This window comes from Delphinapterus leucas, chromosome 3 (genome assembly GCF_059928025.1).
Source record: "Delphinapterus leucas isolate spDelLeu-1000000601 "Yukka" chromosome 3, BTC_Dleu_Yukka2, whole genome shotgun sequence".
Classification (NCBI taxonomy): domain Eukaryota; kingdom Metazoa; phylum Chordata; class Mammalia; order Artiodactyla; family Monodontidae; genus Delphinapterus; species Delphinapterus leucas.
In genome coordinates, this window is record NC_143131.1 from 151,467,928 (window position 1) to 151,493,999 (window position 26,072).

At 38.1% G+C, this 26,072-nt stretch overlaps 1 long non-coding RNA gene across 3 annotated transcripts in view; it reads right to left on the reverse strand.

Moving 5' to 3' along the window:
* LOC149749756 (uncharacterized) overlaps positions 1 to 22,802 on the reverse strand; it is an 80,220-nt gene extending 57,418 nt beyond the window's left edge. Inside the window, exons 1-3 of one of the 3 annotated variants that reach the window (XR_016392506.1) lie at positions 22,626 to 22,802; positions 16,727 to 16,802; positions 16,213 to 16,334 (exon numbers count right to left, since the gene is read on the reverse strand). This is a non-coding gene — a long non-coding RNA (uncharacterized LOC149749756). Of the gene's footprint in view, positions 1 to 16,212; positions 16,335 to 16,726; positions 17,136 to 20,981; positions 21,120 to 22,625 lie in introns of those variants that run through there. The other 2 variants (XR_016392508.1, XR_016392507.1) reach the window with 2 other exon arrangements.
* Between the last annotated feature and the right edge of the window lie 3,270 nt (positions 22,803 to 26,072).

The window sequence follows — 26,072 nt, forward strand, 5'->3', positions numbered from 1 at the left end:
TGTCTAGGAAAAAAAAAATAGTGTTACCCACAGAATAAAAAAAAAAAACAGGTTAAACAGAAATCAATCTTTTTTTTTTCCTTTTGGATTGCAAAAATTGCTAAAGTGGTTAAGGTAGCATACGATTTTTCTTTCTGAAGAACTTTGTCCAGTCTGACAAGTAAATAAATGTGTAACTCTCTCTCTCCTTTTATTGCTGTTGAAACAAGAAATGGAAAATAACTGCAGCGCATTTATGACATACTAGTTTCTTTCTCTACATGAAACACACAATGACAACAATTTATAGATGAACTGTACCTTTGATTGAACACAGAATGGTGGACTAGCTTCACTTTTGTGGAAATGGATAATCTGTCATAGTTTCTGCCCCTGGAAAAAATTACAACCCAAAGGAAAACTACTGGAAAGCCTTTTTTTCTAACAGTGATAAAATATGAAACTGGTATTTTTGGTGTACATAAAATATTTTTTAAAAATTCCTAAGGAATGCTATCATCATCAAAGAATGCTTGAAGAATTTCATGTTTCAACACATACCACTTCTCATACGTCAAACCATATTATTTACCAGAAACTCATTTTGAGATTGCTTCATGGTTATCATACTCTTGTCTGATCATCCATTCTTTATTATTACTTACTATTACCATTACTATTACTTTTGAAATAAATATGTATTATTAATGAAAATCTGCTTTATATATGGTATATATGTAAACTTAATTTTCCTCTCATACCCTGTAACCTGTAATATGCCAGATCAGTTAAAAGAGCATTTAAATGTTAAATGCTCCTATCACAGGAGTATAAAGTAGAAGAGGTAAAATTTCCCCAACCTCAGAAGAAAAGCATGATCAACTGATGTCCTTTTATGGAATTATAGCAACAAATTCCAGCCAAAAAATTTTCGATTTCTTATTTAAAAGATATTTTTCAAAAAAATAGAGTAAAAAGAATTTGTTTCACAGCATTGCTAAACAGTTTCATAAATCCAAATTTGAAAATAATGCCAAAAATCATACTGATGTTTTTCTTCTTTAAATAATAGTGAAGTTCCATTGAAACTGTTTTTTAAAGATTAAAAAAATACTTCTAAAAATGCATGATTTTACTTTCAATACCAGTTTAGCTGGTCAAGAAATTTTGGTGAATTTTGGTATGAGAGTCTTTCTATTTCCCCTGCTCCAAAAAATCAGTAAAATAACAGGTTACAAAATCTGAAAAGTCTGGGTTTAATAAGCCAAGGTTTCTAGATTTAATTTACTCTGAAAAATAATTGTGCCTATAATACACTGGGATTTTCCAAAAACTTTTGGAGTTGCCATTTGGGAAATTATTAGAAGAATATAAGTTTTCTCAATCCAGTTGAAATTTGAAGACTAGGTATATATACTTTTGATAATTATTCTTTACTTTTTTTGGGGTCTCTCTCTCCTATGCTAACACAAGCTGATTAAAAGTATACCGATCTTAAAGGAAAAACTGATATTCTACAATTTCTTCAATACTCTTTGTATACAACTCGTTGTCTAATTTTCTCCTTGCCAAAAATAACCCTGGGCCACATCACTGCTATGAAGATTAAAATTACTTTTAAATATATTCATTAGGTAATTTCTATATTTAGGATACATAGTCAAAATCATTATTTTTCATATTTACAAGTTGTCCTTAAGTATATATTTGGTTCTAGTTATAAATCTAAATGATTAATCTCCAAAATATACAAACAGTTCATGGAGATCAATATCGAAAAACAAACAACTCAATTAAAAAATGGGTGGAAGACCTAAATAGACATTTCACCAAAGAAGACATACAGATAGCCAAGAGGCACATGAAAAGATGCTCAATATCACTAATTATTAGAGAAATGCAAATCAAAACTACAATGAGGTATCACCTCACACCAGTCAGAATGGCCACCATCAAAGTATCTAGAAACAATAAATGCTGGAAAGGGTGTGGTGCAAAGGGAACCCTCCTACACTGTTGGTGGGAATGTAAATTGATACAACCACTATGGACAAGAGTATGGAGTTTCCTTAAAAAACTAAAATTAGAACTACCATATGACCCAGCAATCCCACTATTGGGCATATACCCTGAGAAAACCATAATTCAAAAGGAGATATGTACCACAATATTCATTGCAGCACTATTTATAATAGCCAGGACATGTAAGCAACCTAAATGTCCACTGACAGATGAATGGATAAAGAAGATGTGGCACATATATTCAATGGAATATTACTCAGCCATGAAAAGAAATGAAATTGAGTTATTTGTATTGAGGAGGATAGACCTAGAGTCTGTCATACAGAGTGAAGTAAGTCAGAAAGAGAAAAACAAATATCGTATGCTAACACATATATATGGAATCTAAAAAAAAAATGGTACTGATGAACCTAGTGGCTGGGCAGGAGTAAAAATGCAGACATAGTGAATGGACTTGAGGACATGGGGAGGGAGAAGGGTAAGCTGGGATGAAGTGAGAGAGTGGCATGGACATATATACACTACCAAATGTAAAATAGATAGCTAGTGGGAAGCAGCCACATAGCACAGGGAGATCAGCTCGGTGCTTTTCGAAGACCTAGAGGGGTGGGACAGGGAGGGTGGGAGGGAGACTCAAGAGGGAGGGGATGTGGGGATATATGTATGCATATGGCTGATTCACTTTGTTGTACAACAGAAACTAACATAGCATTGTAAAGCAATTATACTCCAAATAAGATATATTAAAAAAATAAATAGGGGACCTGGTCCGAGGAGCAGGGGTGGGAGCTGCGAGACCAGGGTGGTGCAAAAGGAAGTGGAGTTTCTAAGTTATCATTAAAGTGAAGAAACGTTATTATTTATTTGAACCTTCTTCTTGTCATAATCTTTGGAAAGATAGGTGTTTCAAGTAAGGGATCAGGACTCCCTCTTGCCAGAACACCAGAATCACAACTAATTGCTAAACAATCGTCGACAGGAAGACACTGGAACTGACCAAAAACGATACGCCACTACCACAGATAAAGGAGAAACCACAATGAGATGGTAGGAGGGGTGCAATCACAATAAAATCAAACCCCATAACTGATGAGTGGATGACTCACAAACTGGAGAACTATACCACAAAAGTCCACCCAATGGAGTGAAGGTTCTGAGCCCCATGTCAGGCTTCCCAACCTGGGGGTCCAGCAATGGGAGGAGAAATTCCTAGAGAATCAGATTTTGAAGGCTAGCGGGATTTGATTAGAGGACTTCGACAGGACTGGGGGAAACAGAGGCTCCACTCTTGGAGGGCACACACAAAGTAGTGTGCACATCGGGACCTAGGGGAAGGAGCAGTGACCCCAGAGGAGACTGAACCAGACCTACCTGCTAGTGTTGGGGGCTCTCCTGCAGAGGCATGGGGTGGCTGCGGCTCACCGTGAGGAGAAGGACACTGGCAGCAGAAGTACTCCTTGGCGTGAGCCCTCCCAGAGTCCGCCATTAGCCCCACCAAAGAGTCCAGGTGGGCTCCAGTGTTGGGTTGCCTCAGGCCAAACAACCAACAGGGAGGGAACCCAGCCACACCCATCAGCAGAAAAGCAGATTAAAGTTTTACTGAGCTCTGCCCACCAGAGCAACAGCCAGCTCTACCCACCACCAGTCCCTCCCATCAGGAAACTAGCACAAGCCACTCAGATAGCCTCACCCACCAGAGGGCACACAGCAGAAGCAAGAACTACAATCCTGCAGCCTATGGGAAAAAAACCACATTCACAGAAAGAGAGACAAGATGAAAAGGCAGAGGGCTATGTACCAGATGAAGGAACAAGTTAAAACCCCAGAAAAAAAAACTAAATGAAGTAGAGATAGGCAACCTTCCACAAAAAGAATTCAGAATAATGATAGTGAAGATGATCCAGGACCTTGGAAAAAAAATGGAGGCAAAGATTGAGAAGATGCAAGAAATGTTTAACAAAAACCTAAAAGAATTAAAGAACAAACAAACAGAGATGAACAATACAATAACTGAAATGCAAACTACACTAGAAGGAATCAATAGCAGAATAACCGAGGCAGAAGAATGGATAAGTGACCTGGAAGACCGAATGGTGGAATTCACTGCTGCGGAACAGAATAAAGAAAAAAGAATGAAAAGAAATGAAGACAGCCTAAGATACCTCTGGGACAACATTAAACGCAACAACACTCGCACTATAGGGGTCCCAGAAGGAGAAGAGAGACAGAAAGGACCCGAGAAAATATTTGAAGAGATTATAGTCGAACACTTCCCTAACATAGGAAAGGAAATAGCCACCCAAGTCCAGGAAGAGCAGAGAGTCCCATACAGGATAAACCCAAGGAGAAACACGCTGAGACACATAGTAATCAAATTGGCAAAAATTAAAGACATAGAAAACTTACTGAAAGCAACAAGGGAAAAACAACAAATAACATACAAGGGAACTCCCATAAGGTGAACATCTGATTTCTCATCAGAAACTCTACAAGCCACAAGGGGGTGACATGATATACTTAAAGTGATGAAAGGGAAGAACCTACAACCAAGATTACTCTACCCGGCAAGGATCTAATTCAGATTCAATGGAGAAATCAAAAGCTTTACAGACAAGCAAAAGCCAAGAGAATTCAGCACCACAAAACCAGCTCTCCAACAAATGCTACAGGAACTTCTCTAAGTGGGAAACACAAGAGAAGAAAAGGATCTACAAAAACAAACCTAAAACAATTAAGAAAATGGTCATAGGAACATACATATTGATAATTACCTTAAACGTGAATGGATTAAATGCTCCAACTGAAACACACAGGCTTGCTGAATGGATACAAAAACAAGACCCATACATATGTTGTCTACAAGAGACCCACTCAGACATAGGGACACATACAGACTGAAAGTGAGGGGATGGAAAAGATATTCCATGCAAATGGAAATCAAAAGAAAGCTGGAGTAGCAATACTCATATCAGATAAAATAGACTTTAAAATAGAGAATGTTACAAGAGACAAGGAAGGACACTACCTAATGATCAAGGGATCAATCTAAGAGGAAGATACAACAATTATAAATATATATGCACCCAACAAAGGAGCACCGCAATACATAAGGCAACTGCTAACAGCCATAAAAGAGGAAATCAACAGTAACACACTAGTGGGGGACTTTAACACCTCACTTACACCAATGGACAGATCATCCAAAATGAAAATAAATAAGGAAACAGAAGCTTTAAATGACACAATAGACAAGATAGATTTAATTGATATTTATAGGATGTTCCATCCAAAAACAGCAGATTACACTTTCTTCTCAAGTGCACATGGAACCTTCTCCAGGATAGATCACATCTTGGGTCACATATCAAGTCTCAGTAAAGTGAAGAAAATTGAAATCATATCAAGCATCTTTTCTAACCACAATGCTATGAGATTAGAAATGAATTCCAGGGAAAAACAGACACATGGAGGTTAAACAATACGTTACTAAATAAGAGATCACTGAAGAAATCAAAGAGGAAATCAAAAAATACCTAGACACAAATGACAACGAAAACAAGATGATCCAAAACCTATCGGATGCAGCAAAAGCAGTTCTAAAAGTGAAGTTTATATCTATACAAGCCTACCTCAAGTAACAAGAAAAATCTCAAATAAACAATCTAACCTTACACCTAAAGGAACTACAGAAAGAAGAACAAACAAAACCCAAAGTTAGCAGAAGGAAAGAAATCATAAAGATCAGAGCAGAAATAAATGAAATAGAGACAAAACAATAGCAAAGATCAATAAAACTAAAAGCTGGTTCTTTGAGAAGATAAACAAAATTGATAAACCATTAGCCAGACTCATCAAGAAAAAGAGGGAGAGGACTCAGATCAATAAAATTAGAAATGAAAAAGGAGAAGTTACAACAGACACTGCAGAAATACAAAGCATCCTAAGAGACTACTACAAGCAACTCTATGCCAATAAAATGGGCAACCTGGAAGAAATGGACAAATTCTTAGAAAGGTATAAGCTTCCAAGACTGAACCATATAGAAAATATGAACAGACCAATCACAAGTAATGAAATTGAAACTGTGATTAAAAATCTTACAAAAAACAAAAGTCCAGGACCAGATGGCTTCACAGGTGAATTCTATCAAACATTTAGAGAAGAGCTAACACCCATCCTTCTCAAACTCTTGCAAAAAATTGTGGAGGAAGGAATACTCCCAAACTCATTCTATGAGGCCACCATCACCCTGATACCAAAACCGGACAAAGATACTACAAACAAAGAAAATTACAGACCAATATCACTGATGAATATAGATGCAAAAATCCTCAACAAAATACTAGCAAACAGAATCCAACAACACATTAAAAGGATCATACACCATGACCAAGTGGGATTTATCTCAGGGATGCAAGGATACTTCAATATACGCAAATAAATCAATGTGATACACCATATTAACACACTGAGAAGAAAAACCATATGATCATCTCAATAGATGCAGAAAAATCTTTTGACAAAATTCAACACCCATTTATGATAAAAACTCTCCAGAAAGTGGGCATAGAGGGAACCTACCTCAACATAATAAAGGCCGTATATGACATACCCACAGCAAACATCATTCTCAATGGTGAAAAACTGAAAGCATTTCCAGTAAGATCAGGAACAAGCCAACGGTGTCCACTCTCACCACTATTATTCAACATAGTTTTGGAAGTTTTAGCCACAGCAATCAGAGAAGAAAAAGAAATAAAAGGAATACAAATTGGAAAAGAAGAAGTAACACTGTCACTGTTTACAGACGACATGATACTATACATAGAGAATCCTAAAGATGCCACCAGAAAACTACTAGAGGTAATCAATGAATTTGGTAAAGTCGCAGGATACAAAATTAATGCACAGAAATCTCTTGCATTCCTATATACTAATGATGAAAAATCTGAAAGAGAAATTAAGGAAACACTCCCATTTACCATTGCAACAAAAAGAATAAAATATCTAGGAATAAACCTACTTAGGGAGAGGAAAGACCTGTATGCAGAAAACTATAAGACACTGATGAAAGAAATTAAAGATGATACCAACAGATGGAGAGATATACCCTGTACTTGGATTGGAAGAATCAATATTGTGAAAATGATATCTACCCAAAGCAATCTACAGATTCAATGCAATCCCTATCAAATTACCAATGGCATTTTTTACAGAACTAGAACAAAAAATCTTAAAATTTGTATGGAGACACAAAGAACCCTGAATAGCCAAAGCAGTCTTGAGGGAAAAAAACGGAGCTGGAAGAAACAGACTCCCTGACTTCAGACCATACTACAAACCTACAGTAATCAAGACAATATGGTACTGGCACAAAAACAGAAATATAGATCAATGGAACAGGATAGAAAGCCCAGAGATAAACCCACGTTCCTAGATTGGTAAGCTAATCTATGACAAAGGAGACAAGGATATACAATGGAGAAAAGACAGTCTCTTCAATAAGCGGTGCTGGGGAAACTGGACCGCTACATGTAAAAGAATGAAATTAGAACACTCCCTAACACCATACACACAAAAAAACTCAAAATGGATTAGAGACCTAAATGTAAGACTACACACTATAAAACTCTTAGAGGAAAACATAGGAAGAACATTCTTTGACAGCAAGATCTTTTTTGATCCACCTCCTAGAGTAATGGAAATTAAAAAATAAATAAACAAATGGGACCTAATGAAACTTAAATGCTTTTGCCCAGCAAAGGAAACCATAAACAAGACGAAAAGACAACCGTCAGAACGGGAGAAAATATTTGCAAACAAATCAACGGACAAAGGATTAATCTCCAAAATATATAAACAGCTCATGCAGCTCAATATTAAAAAAACAAACAACCCAATCCAAAAATGGGCAGAAGACCTAAATAGACATTTCTCTAAAGAAGACATACACGTGGCTAAGAAGCACATGAAAAGCTTCTCAACATCACTAATTATTAGAGAAATGCAAATTAAAACTACAATGAGGTATCACCTCACACCAGTTAGAATGGGCAGCATCAGAAAATCTACAAACGACAAATGCTGGAGAGGGTGTGGAGAAAAGGGAACCCTCTTGCACTTTTGGTGGGAATGTAAATTGATACAGCCACTATGGAGGACAGTATGGAGGTTCCTTAAAAAACTAAAAATAGAATTACCGTATGATGCAGCAATCCCACTACCGGGCATATACCCAGAGAAAACCATTATTCAAAAAGACACATGTACCCCAATGTTCATTGCAGCTCTATTTACAATAGGCAGGTCATGGAAGCAACCTAAATGCCCATCGACAGACGAATGGATAAAGAAGATGTGGCACATATATATTACTCAGCCATAAAATGGAACGTAATTGGGTCATTTGTTGAGACATGGATGATCTAGAGAGTGTCATACAGAGTGACGTAAGTCAGAAAGAGAAAAACAAATATCGTATATTAATGCATATATGTGGAACCTAGAAAAATGGTAGACTTGAACTGGTTTGCAGGGCAGAAGCTGAGACAAAGATGTAGAGAACAAACGTATGGACATCAAGGGGGGAAAGCAGCGGGGGTGTGGGGGTGGTGGTGTGATGAATTGGGCGACTGGGATTGACATGTATACGCTGGCGAAAAATAAATAAATAAATCTAACCACTTATGCTTTAAATAATGCCAAGGGGAAAAAGTTGCTTAAAAATATTCATTTAGAGCAGCAGTAATTGACCTATCGCCATTTGCTGGGTACCAGGGAAGCTGATATTTAGCCTTTCCAAGAATGTAATAGATAACTAATATCACAAACCAGACATCTATTCTATTCTGGCAGTAGCACCAAGGGTTTTATCCTGCAGAAATCTTGGACCAGCTTCCCTCCAAGTTTTCAGTCTCAAAATTTTAGGCTGGATAAGCTACCTCTCTCTCAGAGAAGTCATTGGCTCTGAGACTGCCACAGAAACAAAGCATACTTTTCTCTATTTGCCTATTTGCCATCCAGACTGTCCTGAAACTTGAGATCACTGCTGGGAACAAGTGAGAAAAAGGGTGTAAAAACTTCTTATTCCTCCCTCTTCCCAAGTCCATCAAACATAAAATCTTTGTTATACTGCTTTAGTCAACTTATGTTACCCCTATTTGTGCAATGGGTTAAAAATAAATATGGTAGAGATTATTGAAATAAAATCATAAACTAAACATTAATCTTCAATTATGAGAAAATTTCCATAAAATACTCATTATGAGCTTGAGACTCTCTGGACACTCTAAGAAATGAGTTAATTTTTCCTTATGGGAAGTAAAGAGGATTGACCAAACATGAATTTTTCCTTTTAAGGACGAAGCACATGATTTGATATGTGTGTACCTTTCCAGAAGGTAGGTCTTATGTACTATCCCAAAGGAAAAGAACACGTACATTTTGAAGAACTCCTTTGAAAAACATCTCTTTGATTAGAAATGATGTTTGCTTCTTTTCAAAATATTTCTTGGGCTTCCCTGGTGCTGCAGTGGATGAGAGTCCGCCTGCCGATGCAGGAGACATGGGTTCGTGCTCCGGTCCAGGAGGATCCCATACTCCGCGGAGCAGCTGGGCCCGTGAGCCATGGCCACTGGGCCTGCACGTCCAGAGCCTGTGCTCCGCAACGGGAGAGGCCACAACAGTGAGAGGCCGTGTACCGCAAAAAATAAAATAAAATAAAATAAAGTAATAAATAAAAATATTTCTTATACAGAATAAACAGAAATCTACCTCTTAGGGTACCAAATGTGGGAAGAGAGTTGTGATTCTCTATCATCACGGGTCCTTGAGAAATGTTAGGGATAGAGTCAATCACTTTCCTTTTGACCTTAGAATTGTACCCTATAAGCCATACAAAGACTCCCCAGTAAGGCAAAGACACCTCTATGAGATCTACCCTCAACCATCAACAATGTAGGTTCTGGAGCTAAAATGGTGAATACTACAAGGGATCTCTCCTTCAAGAAGAGAGCTTATAGAAGTATGAAAATATCCATTTATTGCTTGTTGCTTTATTTGAAGGAACTCTAAGGCCAATTCAAAATGTAGTCTAACATAAAGAGGGGGGAGGCAACCCCAAGTTTCCAGAAACTAAATACTTTCTCTTTCACAAATGAGGAAATGTAAATGAGAGGCCTCATCAGGATAGCCCCCACGTTTCCCCAAGTCTAGTGTATAATCTCTCAATGACAAGTGAAATATTTTGTCTTAGAACTGTTAAAAATATAACAAAAATGTCAACCCAGTATGGATAAAAGTAAGTTCAACTAAGGTTTTTAAAGTAAGCATTTTACAGATGGTAATCTAAGGAAGATGCATAGTTTTCCATGCAATACATCTTTCTTTTCCACACATGACTGCTAAACAAACAACTGAACCTGAGACTGATATAACAGAAATAAAGGCTCAAGTCCCAGGAAGACTACAGTCACCCTCTACTGCATGCAAGTAAAAACACATCTACAATAAAATGTGAATTCTAGAAGTAAGTTTGTTACAAACAGAACTATCCATTCTTACCCCAGCCCCAAGACCTTCCCCCTCACCATAAGTCTTTCCTATTTCAGGTCAGGACAACAGTGTCCACCCAGCTACTGAAATCCCCAAAATAGAAAGCATCTCATTATTCTTTTTCAATAACCATCCACCCCAACTCAAAGCATAAGTTTTGTGTAACATTTGAGTTTTTATTTTCATAACGTCAGAACAAAATTGGTAATCATCAACCCATCTCACAATCTACCTGTTTACGTGGCTCTCACAGATGCCATAAACATATTAGCTATATCAATCAATAAATCTATGCTTCTTTCTTTGTGAAGTTTTCAATTTGTCAACCAAAACTCTGTTTTCATCTATAATTCCTCTAAAATAGTCACATTCAAAAAATGATTTATAAGAAATTAAAATATTTGTTAAAGTTTGCCAGGCCTGGCATAATATTTTTTAAAAAGTCTTACAAAATAAACGTTAGGTGAACTTATTTTTTGTAAATTAATTGTGTCATTTAATCTTCATGATTTATATTTTCAATGTTAATAATAACTTATACAAATGATACCTTAAAATCAATTAATGTTATATGAGTACAAAAAGTGCTTGCACAGATACAGCTCTGGAAATGATATTATATCGTTACCTTTTTTGACTTATGAATCACAATTTTCTAAATATTTAAACTGCACCTTTGCCAAAGATGCAATGTTTCTTTTTCCTTGTCAGTGAAGTACGTTTTCTTCTTCCTTGACAAGACAAAAAATGAACCACTCCAATTTATGAGTCATGAGCTAATCTTTTTTAAAAGACAGTTTTAGAATATAACTTCAAGTAAGTTTCCTCTAAGAATTAATGAATTACAATCTCTCAGAACCTTAGTCACTGAAGTATACACTTCTGAGAATAGAGGCAATGTATGAATTTGCTTAGAAACACTCAATGATATCTTTCATTATTGACAAACTAATTCTGTTGTACACAAAGTGTCTAAAATTTTACTAAATGGCTTGTGGAAGCTCAAAGACTGATCATTAGAAATTCTCCCTTCTACTAGGAGGATGCAATGTTCTTGGGGCTGAGGTATAAAATGAATCATTTGACATTTGAATTCATAATTGTACTGGCAAAATTGATTCTGGGTATTTCACATGAGAGTCCAGAATTTTTCTGGGAAATTGGCATCATATGAAATGAAATGTGTTAATGTCACATTATTAAATACAGAATTCGGGAGCACAACTTTACAGTAGTTTGTGTGAAAATGTATGGGTGTTCATCTGCCCAGGAGAGCAATATGAGCCATTGGTGAGAACTGTGCTAAAAGATCATTTTTAGGAAAAAGTAAAGCTATGATTCTCATACAGATATAAAAAGGAATGCACATTAAAGATTTTACTTTACTTAGATGAGGAAATCAAGCAGATGTTGTAACTGAATGAAGGGAAAAGGAAGAAAAATTCATATGGAGTAAAGGAATGTTGAAATTAATTGCAAATGTGGACAAAACCAGTTTTCCACAGAAAAAAGGTACTCAATTAAAATCACTACTGCACAGAGAAGAGTTTATGTATCTATTAGTTACCTGCAACTTACAAAGAGTTGCAAAATAGCTCAGAGACAAGAAACAGAGCTAGAATCTGATAACCAAGAAGGGAAATCTAAGAAGGCTGCATTTAAAAAAAGTACGTGTGTGTGTGTGTGTGTGTGTGTGTGTGTGTGTATATATATATATATATAGAGAGAGAGAGAGAGAGAGAGAGAGAGAGAAAGGATGCATAGTTTTTCACTGAATACATTTTTTTCTACACATGACTGCTTAATAAACAACTACAACCTGAGGCTGATATAATAGAAATAACGGCTCAAATTCAAGGGAAACTACTGTTACCCTGTACTGCATATAAGTGAGAACACATCTAAAACAAAATATAAATTCCAGACATAATTTTTTTAAAACCAGAACTACCCATTTGTCCCCAGCCCCAAGACCTTTTCTCTCACCCTAAGTCTTTCCTACTTCAAGTGAGGACAGCGTTGTCCACCCAGCTACTCAAATCCCCAGCTAGGAAGTGTCCAATTCTTCCCTTTCAATCACCATCCGCCCCAACTCTAAGGCAAGACAATGCATCATCAAGTCCTTGTTTGAACATGATAATCTCTTTTGGTTTACTGGAAGCCTCTCACTAGTCCCCAGACTCTACTCTTGCCTCCCCACAATTCATTTTTCTTAAAACAGCCAGCGTATTCTTTTAAAAATGAGATCAGATCAAGTCTCTCCACACTCAAAACCAATAGATAGCACTAGGATTTAGAATAAAATCCAAATCCCTTTTATGGGGCATCCTAAGGCCCCAGAATATCTGTCCCTGCCTATGTCCCTAACTTCAATTCTTCTCATTTGCCCGCTTATTCAACTTAGTCCTTATTTATTGGAATCCTCTTGATCCTTTGATCACACCAGCCTGGCTCCCATCTTTGCACTAACATTTTCCTTTATTTGGCTCTCTCTTGTCCCAGATTTTTGAATGCCTGGCTCCTTTTTTGTCTTTCAAAGGCAATTTCCTCAGGGATAACTTCTTGCTCCATTCAATATAATATAATGCTCAAGAACACTGTTTTTTATTTTATTTTTTTCATGGCAACTTACTGCTGAATAAAATTTTAAATTATTTCATGAATATCACCTATGTCCCTGCCCTAATAAGCAAATTACCTAATTTCAAGGACTGTATCTTTTTTGTTCATGACTGTACATAAACACACAATAAGATTCTAATACTGTTGGCCATCAGTCAATATTAGCTGAGTGAATTATACTTGTTTTCTTTCTTCAGGGAAGTGGATAAAGTACATTTTTCTGACGTATGATGAAAGTTCTAGAATTTGTGATAGATAAGTTCAGACTACTGAGGGAAGTCTGATTTAGAGAAAAGAGTAACTTAGAAGATCTGCAGGTATGTTAGCTTTAGGGCTAATGGGGAAGAGGAATTAGACTCATTTTCTTAGGTCTATCAGCATCTAATTCAAGAAAGACTAGCAGGAGTTTATTTATTTATTTATTTTTTTGTGATACGCGGGCCTCTCACTGTTGTGGCCTCTCCTGTTGCAGAGCACAGGCTCCGGACGCGCAGGCTCAGCGGCCGTGGCTCACGGACCCAGCTGCTCCGCGGCATGTGGGATCTTCCCGGACCTGGGCACGAACCCATGTTCCCCGCATCAGCAGGCAGACTCTCAACCACTGAGCCACCAGGGAAGCCCAGGAGTTTATTTTTAAAGAAATCAGAATAAAGTCAATGCTGGGGAAATGCTGTAGGCTTTACAATGATAGCAAGAGAAGCTCCCCTACGTAACAGTGAGAGCTGGAATCAATGTCTCCAGTTTAGCCTGAGTATACATCTGATAGAGAAACATCAGCTTTCTGATTTGTTATACGGAGATAACAGTCTTATATTCTTGTTTCTATTCTATTTAGTTGTATAGATCCAAGGAGATTATTTATGAGGATATACTTTGAAAAATGAAATACAGTACTAACATGAAGCACCACTGTCATTAAACCCATCACTTAACCTCTAAATCTCCATTTCCCTATTTAAACTATCTCAAAATGCCTCTCCCTCTGCTTTTTGAGTCAGAGGTAAATGGAAAAGATTTTATTTTGCTGCTGATGGTAGCAATACAGGTTGCATTAGAAATGAATGGGATGGAAGGACTCTGTTGATTTTGTTTAACCCTGCAATCGGATCCACAAATGCACAGGGCATTCACCGAGTGGAAATTTATGCCTCCAACTAACAGTAATAAGGTAAGTTTACTTTAAAAATGATATTTGGGGAGTGTTCAATTACTGTGAAGTTATGCCCCCAACCAAAACGTCATCCAGTTCCCTAGAATCATCCACATGTCTTCTGAAAAGGTTTCCTCATTTGCCTCATCCTTCTGGCTTGACTGATGGCTCCCACCCAGCCTAATCACTATCACAAAGCATATGTTGGTTTAGGCAATAACAGACCTTCATAGATCATTTACTGGATTCTCCCTTGACGTAAATTGTTATTTTTCTTTGTTTCTCGCAATAATAATACAGGGCATTGTGTAAAACCAGGTTTTCAAGCACTGAGCTAAAAGCTCAACGTGCATTAACAATGATAATAACATTTGAGACAGACACTGTCACAAGTGCTTTGCAGTCATTATTAGTAACTCATTTCTTTCTCAAAAAACCCTGTGAAGCAGATACAATCTTCCCAAATTTACAAAACAGAAAAGTGAGGCACGATAATATTCCAGAACATGACAGCATTCACAGAACTGGTTACATGGTTAAGTTGCGCTGGAGCTGTGATGGAAGCTCTTAAATGTCTTGCCACAATGCTGGAAAGCAGTTATTGTCTTCAGTAGAAAGATACTGAGATTAATTCTCAAAATTCTGAAGTGACTGGCCCTATTTGCATAGTAAAGACTATGTGATAGGCCAAGGACTCTGTCAAAGTAACCAGATTAGGTCCAAGATGGAATCACTCATGCTAAGCCCCACATCAGCAAACCAAAATTTATCTAAGTTTCCCTACCTGGGCTCTCCAAGCAAAGGAAGGCCCAGGTCAACCAACCAATCATGCTTGCCTGCTTACCAAACCCTTATCCAGCTCCTTGTTCCATATAAGGAAAGGAACTCTCATTAACCCATTAGCAAATGACCAGTACATCGTCCTTGACCCTGCTCACTTTGGTCTATAAAAAGCTCTCACCTTGTACTGCTCTTCAGAGCTCCTTTCTACCTGTTAGATTAAACAGTACCCAAGTCATGAATCACTGAATAGAAGTCAACTAGATCAGTAAGTTATCTGTAGAAAATTTTATTTTAACAACTCTACGGCGATCCTTTCCAAATCCATGATCTCAGCTCTTCCACATGCCTCACGAGCTTTATATCGTGAGAGAACACTGTGACCTCAGTTTCCTCAGGAAAGTGACTCCTCTCTGCCTAATCATATCATAAGGGAAACCAGGGCTAGAATCAGTAAATGTTTCCCAACAAATAGAACTAAACAGTAAAGTGTTTTAATCCCAGCACATCATTCATTCTAATCACTATATTCTCAGGGGCAAGTACTCAGCAAGCTGTGGGAATGACATGCACTGTTTCCATTAAAGTCATAACAGAATCTGTGCACAACACTCCTTCGAAAACAGCTCCCTTGCTCCTCTTCTAGTGAATATTAGCATCTACAATGTGTTCTGCTTTGCCTCTGCATTGCTGGTCTGAAACTCTTTTCTGGAAAAAAGGCTTACAAAGAGTTCCTGGAAGTAAGAATTATAGACCCCCAGGGTACCTAAGGAATAGGAAACTCACAAATTAATCCAATATGTAATTAGTTTTTTCCTTTTTCTCAGAGATAATAAAAATTAAGTGTTCTCACAAATATAGTAACTGAATATCCAAAACAATATTACTGAATCATGTTGGCTTAAAATGTACATGATAGAAGACTCACTTGATTTTTGTCATCAATTAAAAGTTATTAAGTATTAAGGAAATTATATTTTATTTTTTTGGTCTGAACATGTTTTATGATTCCTATCTAATCACATCTCCTTCTAAAAAAATTATCTACCTTTTTTAGAGACAAGAGCTAACATGTCCATGTTTTATTTTATAATCATAGCTGATACCTTGTGAGTCATAGTTGTTCGGGTTGGACTAAGGAACTTGAACCCTTGGACTGGCAGAAGGCTGTGCTTTGTGGAGCTTAGTTCAAAAATAGGCTTCACCATTCATATCTTTCCCTGGGAATCTGGAAGGGTGTAATTGAGAGATTAGATAGTTAGAAACGGTAATAAAATAGTTTTTGAATAAAAAGGCAATAATTAATCTCAAACCCTTTACTTCTCGTATGGCAGAATTTTTCAACTTTGGCACTACTGACATTTGGGGCTAGAAAAAATTTTTTTAATTTTTACTTTATATTGGAGTATAGTTGATTAACAATGCTGTGTTAGCTTCAGGTGTACAGCAAAGTGACTCAGTTGTACGTATACATGTATCTACTCTTTATTGAATTTTTTTCCCATATAAGTTATTACAGAGTATTGAGCAGAGTTCCTGGTGCTATACAGTAGCTCCTTGTTGGTTATCTATTTTAAATATAGCAGTATTATTATTGTTATTTTTAACGCGGGTTGTTACCTGGTGCATTGAATGATGTTTGGCAGCATCCTTGAACTCTAATGACCAGAAGCCAGTAGAATCTCCTTCTTCAGTCCTGACAATCACAAATGTTTTCTGACATTGTCAAATGTCCCCTATCAAAATCACTTCCAGTTGAGAATCACTGCCCTATGGATCTTGAACCAGTAGATCAATATACATAGAAATCAAAAGGGAAAATTTAACAGCTGTCATTCTGGTAAAGCCAGAATACAGCTTGGAATTTAAAATCAAGACTTCTTTCAGGACTTTCCTGGTGGTCCAGCAGTTAAGACTATGCACTTCCACTGCGGGTTCAATCCCTGGTTGGGGAACTAAGATCCCCCATGCTGCGTGGTGCGGCCAAAAAAAAAAAAAAAGGATTTCTTTCTTTCCCTCTGAAGTGAAACTAGTGAGAAACAGAAAGAACAAGAGAATGAGAATAAGAACGAGTGGTAAATTCTTGGCAGCCCAGGTCCCAATTCCCTCAATCATATTAGTTACATATTCCCAAATGAAGGAGTTGCTCTGAGGAGAAAAGAGGAAAATGCTTTCCTTACCCCAACAGAGGCAAGGCTTCCTATGTTATACATGAGATTAAAATACAAGTTAGAGAAAAAAATGTGTGCTGTAGAAAGGGGACAAAGATAATCTAGGAGAAGTAACCTACGCAAATAGGCAAGCTGGACAATGAAGATGTAGAAAACCAGCGTCAGCAGATAAGTTCCAGAGGTTGGAATGGGGAATACAGCAGATGGACACAGAGCACCAAAGACTCAGAGAGGGAGCAAAATATTTCTCTCTACACCTAAGCTTCCAGGTCCAGTCAGAGTCCATATGTAATTATAACAACCATTTGTCCACTGCAATAATCTGACTGATTTCTTCCTCGTAACCAAATGAGCCAGATTCAAACACTGATACTGCTATCATTTGTATGAAAAGAAGAGTAACTAGTCAATAATGTCAATCCAAATCTGAACCCATGTCATTTTTTTAAAATTCAATTTTAATAGCTAAAAGGCAGGCTTGATTTTTTCGTGGTTTTTTTTTTTTTTTTTTTTTTTGCGGTACGTGGGCCTCTCACTGCTGTGGCCTCTCCCGTTGCAGAGCACAGGCTCCGGACACGCAGGCTCAGCGGCCACAGCTCACGGGCCCAGCCGCTCCGCGGCATGTGGGATCCTCCCGGACCGGGGCACGAACCCGCGTCCCCTGCATCGGGAGGCAGACTCCCAACCACTGCGCCACCAGGGAAGCCCTTTTTCGTGGATTTTTAAAGCAGTTTTGAGACAGAAAGAAAAAGAATAAATGGCATAAAGATACAAATCTTTCCTGGCATCCCAAGACCTTAAACAGCTTAAGACTAGGAGATAACTTCCTTTCCTCTACTGATTTTTCCCTTTTAGTTAGGTGCCTTTATAATAAGTTCAGTTATCTTTCTCTATTATATTTTTGTGAAAACTGCTTTTCTCTGCCAGAGATTGTATCTACTTCCTACACCCTTAAGAGATTCTATTTTCTTCTACAATTTTCAGTTCCTCAGAGTGCCTCTTCTAAATTTTCTAAATGTAGCACTGTAATCAAGGTTTCTAACTGTAAAAAAACAAAAACACAACAACAACAAACAGGCCTCAAGTTTCATATTTTTAGAACAATGACCAGGTGTTACTATGAAAAACTAGTTTCAGTTTGTCACTGATAAGACAAACTAAACTAAGAGGACTTTTTTCTTTACCCTCCCAAATGCGTTAAATGTACTATCCTCACCTCTATTTTTTTTCTTCCTTGCATTGCTTAATTCACCTTTTATGATGGCAAGCATCAAGCAGGTCTTAAAAAAAAACAAAAACAACTTCATCGTTTGCTATCATACGCCTTAAACAATGAGTCATCTAAAGAAGTGAACATTCTTGTTATTTCAAATCATTACTGAAAATTAGAAGCAAATGAAGCTAGAATATAAGTCTCAGAATTTTAAAAACTTGAGAAACATTAAAGAAAACGCAGTTCATCTCCCACTGTAGCTGGAACAAATAAACCCCAGAAAACTTTGCTCAAGGCCAAACAATAAGTAGGTCTGAGAGTTGAACCTAGATCATTTTACTCTAAATACTGTTCACCACTCTCTGGCCCTACCATTATAACACACTGTCTCTATGTCTTTCTCTACTGTGTCATATGTAGTCACCAATGTAACTAAAAAGTATGCTGAGGATTTAATTTTTCTATCAGGTAGGTTCACATTGAACCACCCTAGGCATTATGAGGGGAAAAATAGAAGCTAATATTTATTATCCACTCTGTGCCAGGCATTTGGCTAAGGAAACTGTATGCAAGTATCCCATTTAATCACCAAAATGTTTGCAATCTATGAAGTAGGCACCAAGGCAGTCTTACTCAGGGTTCAGCTGTAGAGCATAGAATCTTTCCTAGATACCTGAAGTAGAAAAGCTTATAATTAGAGAGAAGGGAAGCAACAGACCCTAGACTGAGGTTCTGGCCACACCAGGCTGCCACAACAGCTACTGCCTCTGCAATGGTGAGGAAGCAGATTCTCAAATCAGGAAACACCGCTGAAGCTGGTGACTCCAGCAACTGAGAACCTCTGCCACCATCTGCACAAGAAAATTCCAAATCCATGTCCCCGTGAGAATGTGTGACTTGCAGAACTAAAATCACATCCAGAACCATAGCTGTAAAGGAGCTGGGGAACATCCTGAAGAGACTGGAAAGGGAAGAAGTATAGGAAGGCACACAAGAAAGCAGTGGGAGTGGATACTGCAAAAGTCAATATAAACAAATTTATAGAAAACTCCAAATGCCTTCTGAACAATTTCTGATCCTCAGGATCAAAATCCCAAAAAGTATAATAACATCACTTTTATAATAAAATAATGAAAATTAATTTGAAGACAATATTAGATTGAAAGTCACTGTAGGAGAGAAAGGGTTTCCTAAAAGAAAATTGTAATCTGGAAAAAAAAAAAGAAGAAAGTGTTTCTTTTCTGAGTTAATGTCATGTTAATATAAGTCTAACTTCTAGAAGTAACTTGTAATTACAATCATTTATTTTATTTATTATTTTCTGCTTTTACTAAAATGAATTTAGTACATGGTTAGGTTTTGGATAGCTGCCATCCACACTAAAATGAACAGTAATGAAACTTGCTATTAGTGCTTTTAAGAGCATGCTAATGTTACTCATTAAACACTGGATGGATTGTTTCTCAGCCCATGTTCCATGGTGGCTGCATTTGATTATGTATATGTTGGCCAAAATGCTGGCAAATGACATGGACTGTCCTCCCAGAACACGCATGGAAATGAAATGTGTGCATCCTGAGGCGAGCTGGGTGAGAAAAGTTCGGCACTTAATGAAATCAACAAAGAGCCTGTTTGTCAAGGGTGACTTGAAGTGTGTGTAAATGATCCTTGCCTCCATGAGCACGATGAGGTGATTTTACCATCAGTGATTTTAGGTGATTAAACACCTCTGGTCTGCTGCTCCCATTAAGGGAGATTATTCTTACTTTCATCCTTGCAACAAAGCTAAGGTTTATGCTTTATTAGGGAGTCTGTGGTGACTAGATGTGTCATTATCTGTCCTACCATCCACCACTGGGTTTAGAATTTTTACTTCAAAATGACCACCATTCACTCTTTCAGATTCCTTCTAGTTTACTATTTAATGTGTGCTTGTTCTGCACTATTCTCGATGGAGCTCATGCTGTTTATGTTTCCAGAGCTTTTTAAGACTCATCCTTGAATAAAGATTAGGAAAAAGTCATTTGCGTTTCCTCCAAAGAACAGCTATTAGATGGGTAATGGATCCTGGAGCTCAGGTTATTAAATATTCAACTGTCCTTCTGGATCATCAGGAGGTGCATATCCCAGTTTGACAGGGACAAAGTTAGCCTATAAAAGGACCCAATTTCTCTGGTTAAGGGCTGTGAATCTCATTTTATAGGGTATGCAAGAATGATCAATGATTTTATTTTCATTTAATCAAATTATATTCAGCCTCAAAAGCCTAATGGGCTGCTAGGAAATTCTGATCTCTGCCATTGCTGGGTGTATCACCTTCAGGGTTCACCCATAATTTAGGACATTCTAGAGAAAGAGCTTCATCTTGCAGTCTTCTGCGGCCACAGCAGAAATCCTCATTATGCAAGTCTATAATCTAAAAGCTATTTGATTTTACGCCATGTATGTACCTGGGGATGTACGCTGAGACTAGGAGCCTCTAGAATCTCACCTTCAAACTGCTTCCCATTCCTTCCAAAATCCTGTCACCATCAATGTGCATCCTCCAAAATTCCAATCCTAAACATAGGCACTTAGTATCATCTTTCCAGGATGCTCAGCCTTTAAAGATCAAAACCCAGGAGAGGAATATATTGTCCAGGAAATTTCTGAAAGTTAGCACTGAAATACAAGCCTGCCCTGAGACAAAAGAGCATAAAAGGTGCTAAGATACTTTTGTGAAATGTGGCTGGGGAGGATTCAGATGAGGAGAAAAAAATTAAGAAGAATTATTTCCATAAATTATTCTGAATACTTACTGTGTGCCAGGCACTGTTTTAAGTGCTATATTTGAATGGTGTTTTACTAAGCTCTCAAGATAAGTCCCAAGTGAGGATTAAATGAAACATCACTAATACATGCCAAACAACTATTTTAAGCACATTCGAAATATCATTACCTCATATAATCACATAACAACTCTATCAGGTAGGAACTACTGTTATCACCAAATGAAGAACTAAGGCATAGAAAGATAAGTAAGGTGCTGAAAAGGGGTCACTGGACCTGTATGGAAGAATGTTTTTTAAACGGGACATTGGCCTTAAGCACTTAGAAATCTAAGATAAGCATTTTAAAGTGATTCCAAACAGGGCTACATGAATGGCCAGAGTGGACAGCTTCTCTGTGCCAAAAGATACATAATCATAGATCAAAAAACAATTACCACTTTCAGTGTGTAAGATATTTTAACAGCTATTTTGTTCTAACAGTTATTAAAGTGAATATAGAACTGACTTATATCAGTGGTTTCACTTTTCATACTTAATTACCCAGTTACACTTATAAAGCACTAAAGAAAATATGGGGGAGTCAAGATGGCAGACTAGGAGGGCATGAAATTCGCATCTTGGCACAACTAGGGCACCTACCAGGCACCGGTAGGGGACCACGGACGCCTAAGGGGACAGGAGGAACTCCCAGCAACCAAGTACGACATGGGGCATGGGGAGAGTGAGTGGGGAGGAGAAGTGGAGGTGGGACTGGACTGGCGCCCCTGAGGGGCAGCTGGGGGAGAGGAAGAGATCCCACACCTGGAGGGGGAAATTGGGGGACCACTGGGAGGGCAGAGGATCAAAAGGGAGGGTGGCTAGGTTTCCCCGACTCTCTTGGGCCCCAGAAGCCTGATGAAATCCCGGACCTGATCCTCTGCCCACCTAAACCCCTCCAGCTGCGTGGGTCCTGACGGAGTGGGAGGGAGGAAAGGGGGATCAAAAGTAAAGGCCAGACCTCTGGGACCTGCACCCCTGAGGGGCAAATGGGTGGGGGTAGGAGTTCCTACACTCAGTGGGACCAGCCCACAGTTAGGGTCCAGCGGCGACTGTGGAGACCCTGGGAGAGACCATGGGGGAGGGCGTGGAGGAACAGAAAGGAACACGGCCAGCGCTTTCGCTGCCCACTTAGGCACCGGGGAGCCTGTTGGGCTCCCAGGCCTAATCCTCTGCCCTGGGAGCCTCCCTCCTACGAGGTAGAGCCCAAGCCCTGCCCCTACACCCCCACCCAGGGCCCCACCTCTACACTCGGAGACCCCTTCTGAGACCCCCTCCAAACACCCTGGGCCTAAACCCCACACACACACCCTCACCCATGGCCCTACCTCCAAACTCCCGAAATCCACACTCCAGAGAACCCCTTTGGATGTGCTGCCTCTCCCATTCCGTGTAGGTCCTAGGCAGAGGCCCCACCACACACTTGAATGTTGCCCAGCCTAGTCCCCACACCCAAGGCCTTTTCTGGCTGTGTGGGTCCTGAGTCTAGGCCCTGCCCCACACTCAAACGTCACCACCCTGGCTAGGCCCTGCCCAACCCTAAACCCTGCCCCTGCCTAATTTCCGCCACCCCACCTAAACTCCACCCCCAAGAGCCAAGGCCTTTTTTTTTTTTTTCCTTTTCTCTTCTTTTAGGTCAGGGTGCTGTTTTACCTTCTTCTTGATAATTCATTAATATAATTATTTTTTTCTAATAAACCTTTTATTTTTCTAATTTTATTTTATTCTCTATACTTTGTTATTGTTCTGCTCCTTTTGGGTTGTTCCCCCCCACCACTTTTTTTTCTTGTTTCTGGTGTGGTTTTGTTTTCCCTTGTTGCAGTTGCAGTTGTTTCAATTATATTTTTATTTTTCCTAATACATTTTTTATTGTTCTAATTTTATATTTATTCTTTGTTATTGTACTGCTCCTTTTATTCTTTTTTATTCTTTTTTTTTAATGATGCTATGCAGCTTGCAGGTTCTTGGTTCCCAGGCCAGAGGTCAGGCCCGAGCTCCTGTGGTGGGAGCACCAAGTCCAAGCTGCTGGACTAACAAAGAACCTCAGATGCCAGGAAATATTAATTGAGGTGAGGCCTCCTGGAGGTCCTCATCTCGGCACCAAGGTCCGGCTCTACCTAACTTCCTGCAAACTCCATTGAAGGAAGCCTCAGGCCAAACAACCAGTAAGACAGGAATACAGCCCCTCCCATCAAAAAAAATGAAACAACAAAAATTATGTTACAGATGAAGGAGCAAGGTAAAATCCTACAAGACCAAATAAATGAAGACAAAATATGCAACCTACCTGAAAAGGAATTCAGAGTAAGGACAGTAAAGATGATCCAAAATCTCAGAAACAGAATGGAGAAAAACACAAACATTTAACAAGGATCTAAAGGAACTGAAGAGCAAACAAACAGTGATGAACAATGTAATAACTGATATTAAAAATACTATAGAAGGAATCAATAGCAGAATAACTGAGGCAGAAGAATGGATGAATGAGCTGGAAGATAAAATGGTGAAAACAATTGCCAGGGAGCAGAATAAAGAAAAAAAAAAATGAAAAGAACTGAGAACAGTCTCAGAGACTTCTGGGACAACATTAAACACACCAACATTCGAATTATAGTGGTCCCAGAAGAAAAAGAGAAAAAGAAAGGGTCTGAGAAAATATTTGAAGAGATTAGAGTCAAAAACTTCCCTAACAAGGGAAAGGAAATAGTCAATCAAGTCCAGGAAGTGCAGAGAGTTCCATACAGGAAAAACCCAAAGAGAAACACACCAAGACACATATTAATCAAACTATCAAAAATTAAATACAAAGAAAAATATTAAAAGCAGTAATGGAAAAGCAACAAATATCACACAAGGGAATCCCCATAAGGTTAACAGCTGATCTTTCAGCAGAAACTCTGCAAGCCAGAAGCGAATGGCAGGACATATTTAAAGTGATGAAAGGGAAAAACCTACAACCAACATGACTCTACCCAGCAAGGATCTCATTCAGATTTGACAGAGAAATTAAAACCTTTACAGACATGCAAAAGCTAAGAGAATTTAGCACCATCAAACCAGCTTTACAACAAATGATAAAGGAACTTCTCTAGGCAGGAAACACAAGAGAAGGAAAAGACCTACAATAATAAACCCAAAACAATTAAGAAAATGGTAATAGGAACATACATATCAATAATTACCATAAATGTAAATGGATTAAATGCTCCAACAAAAAGACACAGACTGGCTGAATGGTTAAAAAAACAAGACCCATATTTATGCTGTCTACAAGAGACCCACTTCAGACCTAGGGACACATACTGACTGAAAGTGAGGGAATGGAAAAAGATATTCCATGCAAATGGAAATCAAAAGAAAGCTGGAGTAGCAATTCTCATATCAGACAAAAGAGACTTTAAAACAAAGGCAAGAGACAAAGAAGGACACTACATGATGATCAAGGGATCAACCCAAGTAAAATATATAACAATTGTAAATATTTATGCACCCAACAAAGGAGCACCTCAATACATAAAGCAAATACTAACAGCCATAAAAGGGGAAATCGACAGTAACACAATCATAGGAGGGGACTTTAACACTCCACTTTCACCAATGGACAGATCATCCAAAATGAAAATAAATAACGAAACACAAGCTTTAAATGATACATTAAACAAGATGGACTTAATTGATATTTATAGGACATTCCATTCAAAAACAAGAGAATAAACATTCTTCTCAAGTGCTCATGGAACATTCTCCAGGATAGATCATATCTTGGGTCACAAATTGAGCCTTGGTAAATTTAAGAACATTCAAATTGTATCAAGTATCTTTTCCAACTACAACGCTATGAGACTAAATATCAATTGCAGGAAAAATGTGCAAAAAATACAGACACATGGACGCTAAACAATACACTACTAAATAACCAAGATATCACTGAAGAAATCAAAGAGGAAATAAAAAAATACCTTGAAACAAATGACAATGAAAACATGATGACACAAAAACCTATGGGATGCAGCAAAATCAGTTCTAAGAGCGAAGTTTCTATCAATACAATCCTACCTTAAAAAACAAGAAACATCTCAAATAAACAACCTACATGTAAATGAATGAAATTAGAACACTCCCTAAAACCATACACAAAAATAAACTCAAAATGGATGAAAGACCTAAGTGTAAGACCAGACACCATCAAACTCTTAGAGGAAAACATAGGCAGAACACTCTATGACATAAATCACAGCAAGATCCCTTTTGACCCACCTCCTAGAGAAATGGAAATAAAAACGAAAATAAACCAATGGGACCTAATGAAACTTCAAAGCTTTTGCACAGCAAAGGGAAACATAAACAAGACGAAAAGACAACCCTCAGAATGGGAGAAAATATTTGCAAATGAAGCAACTGACAAAGGATTAATCTCCAAATCATACAAACAACTCATGCAGCTCAATATCAAAAAAACAAGCAACCGAATCCAAAAATAGGCAGAAGACCTAAATAGACATTTCTCCAAAGAAGATATACAGATTGACAACAAACACACGAAAGGATGCTCAACATCACTAATCATTAGAGAAATGCAAATCACTAATCATTAGAGAAATGCAAATCAAAACCACAAGGAGGTATCACATGACACTGGTCAGAATGGCCATCATCAAAAAATCTACAAACAATAAATGCTGGAGAGGGTGTGCAGAAAAGGGAATCCTCTTGTACTGTTGGTGGGAATGTAAATTGATACAGCCACTGTGGAGAACAGTATGGAGGTTCCTTAA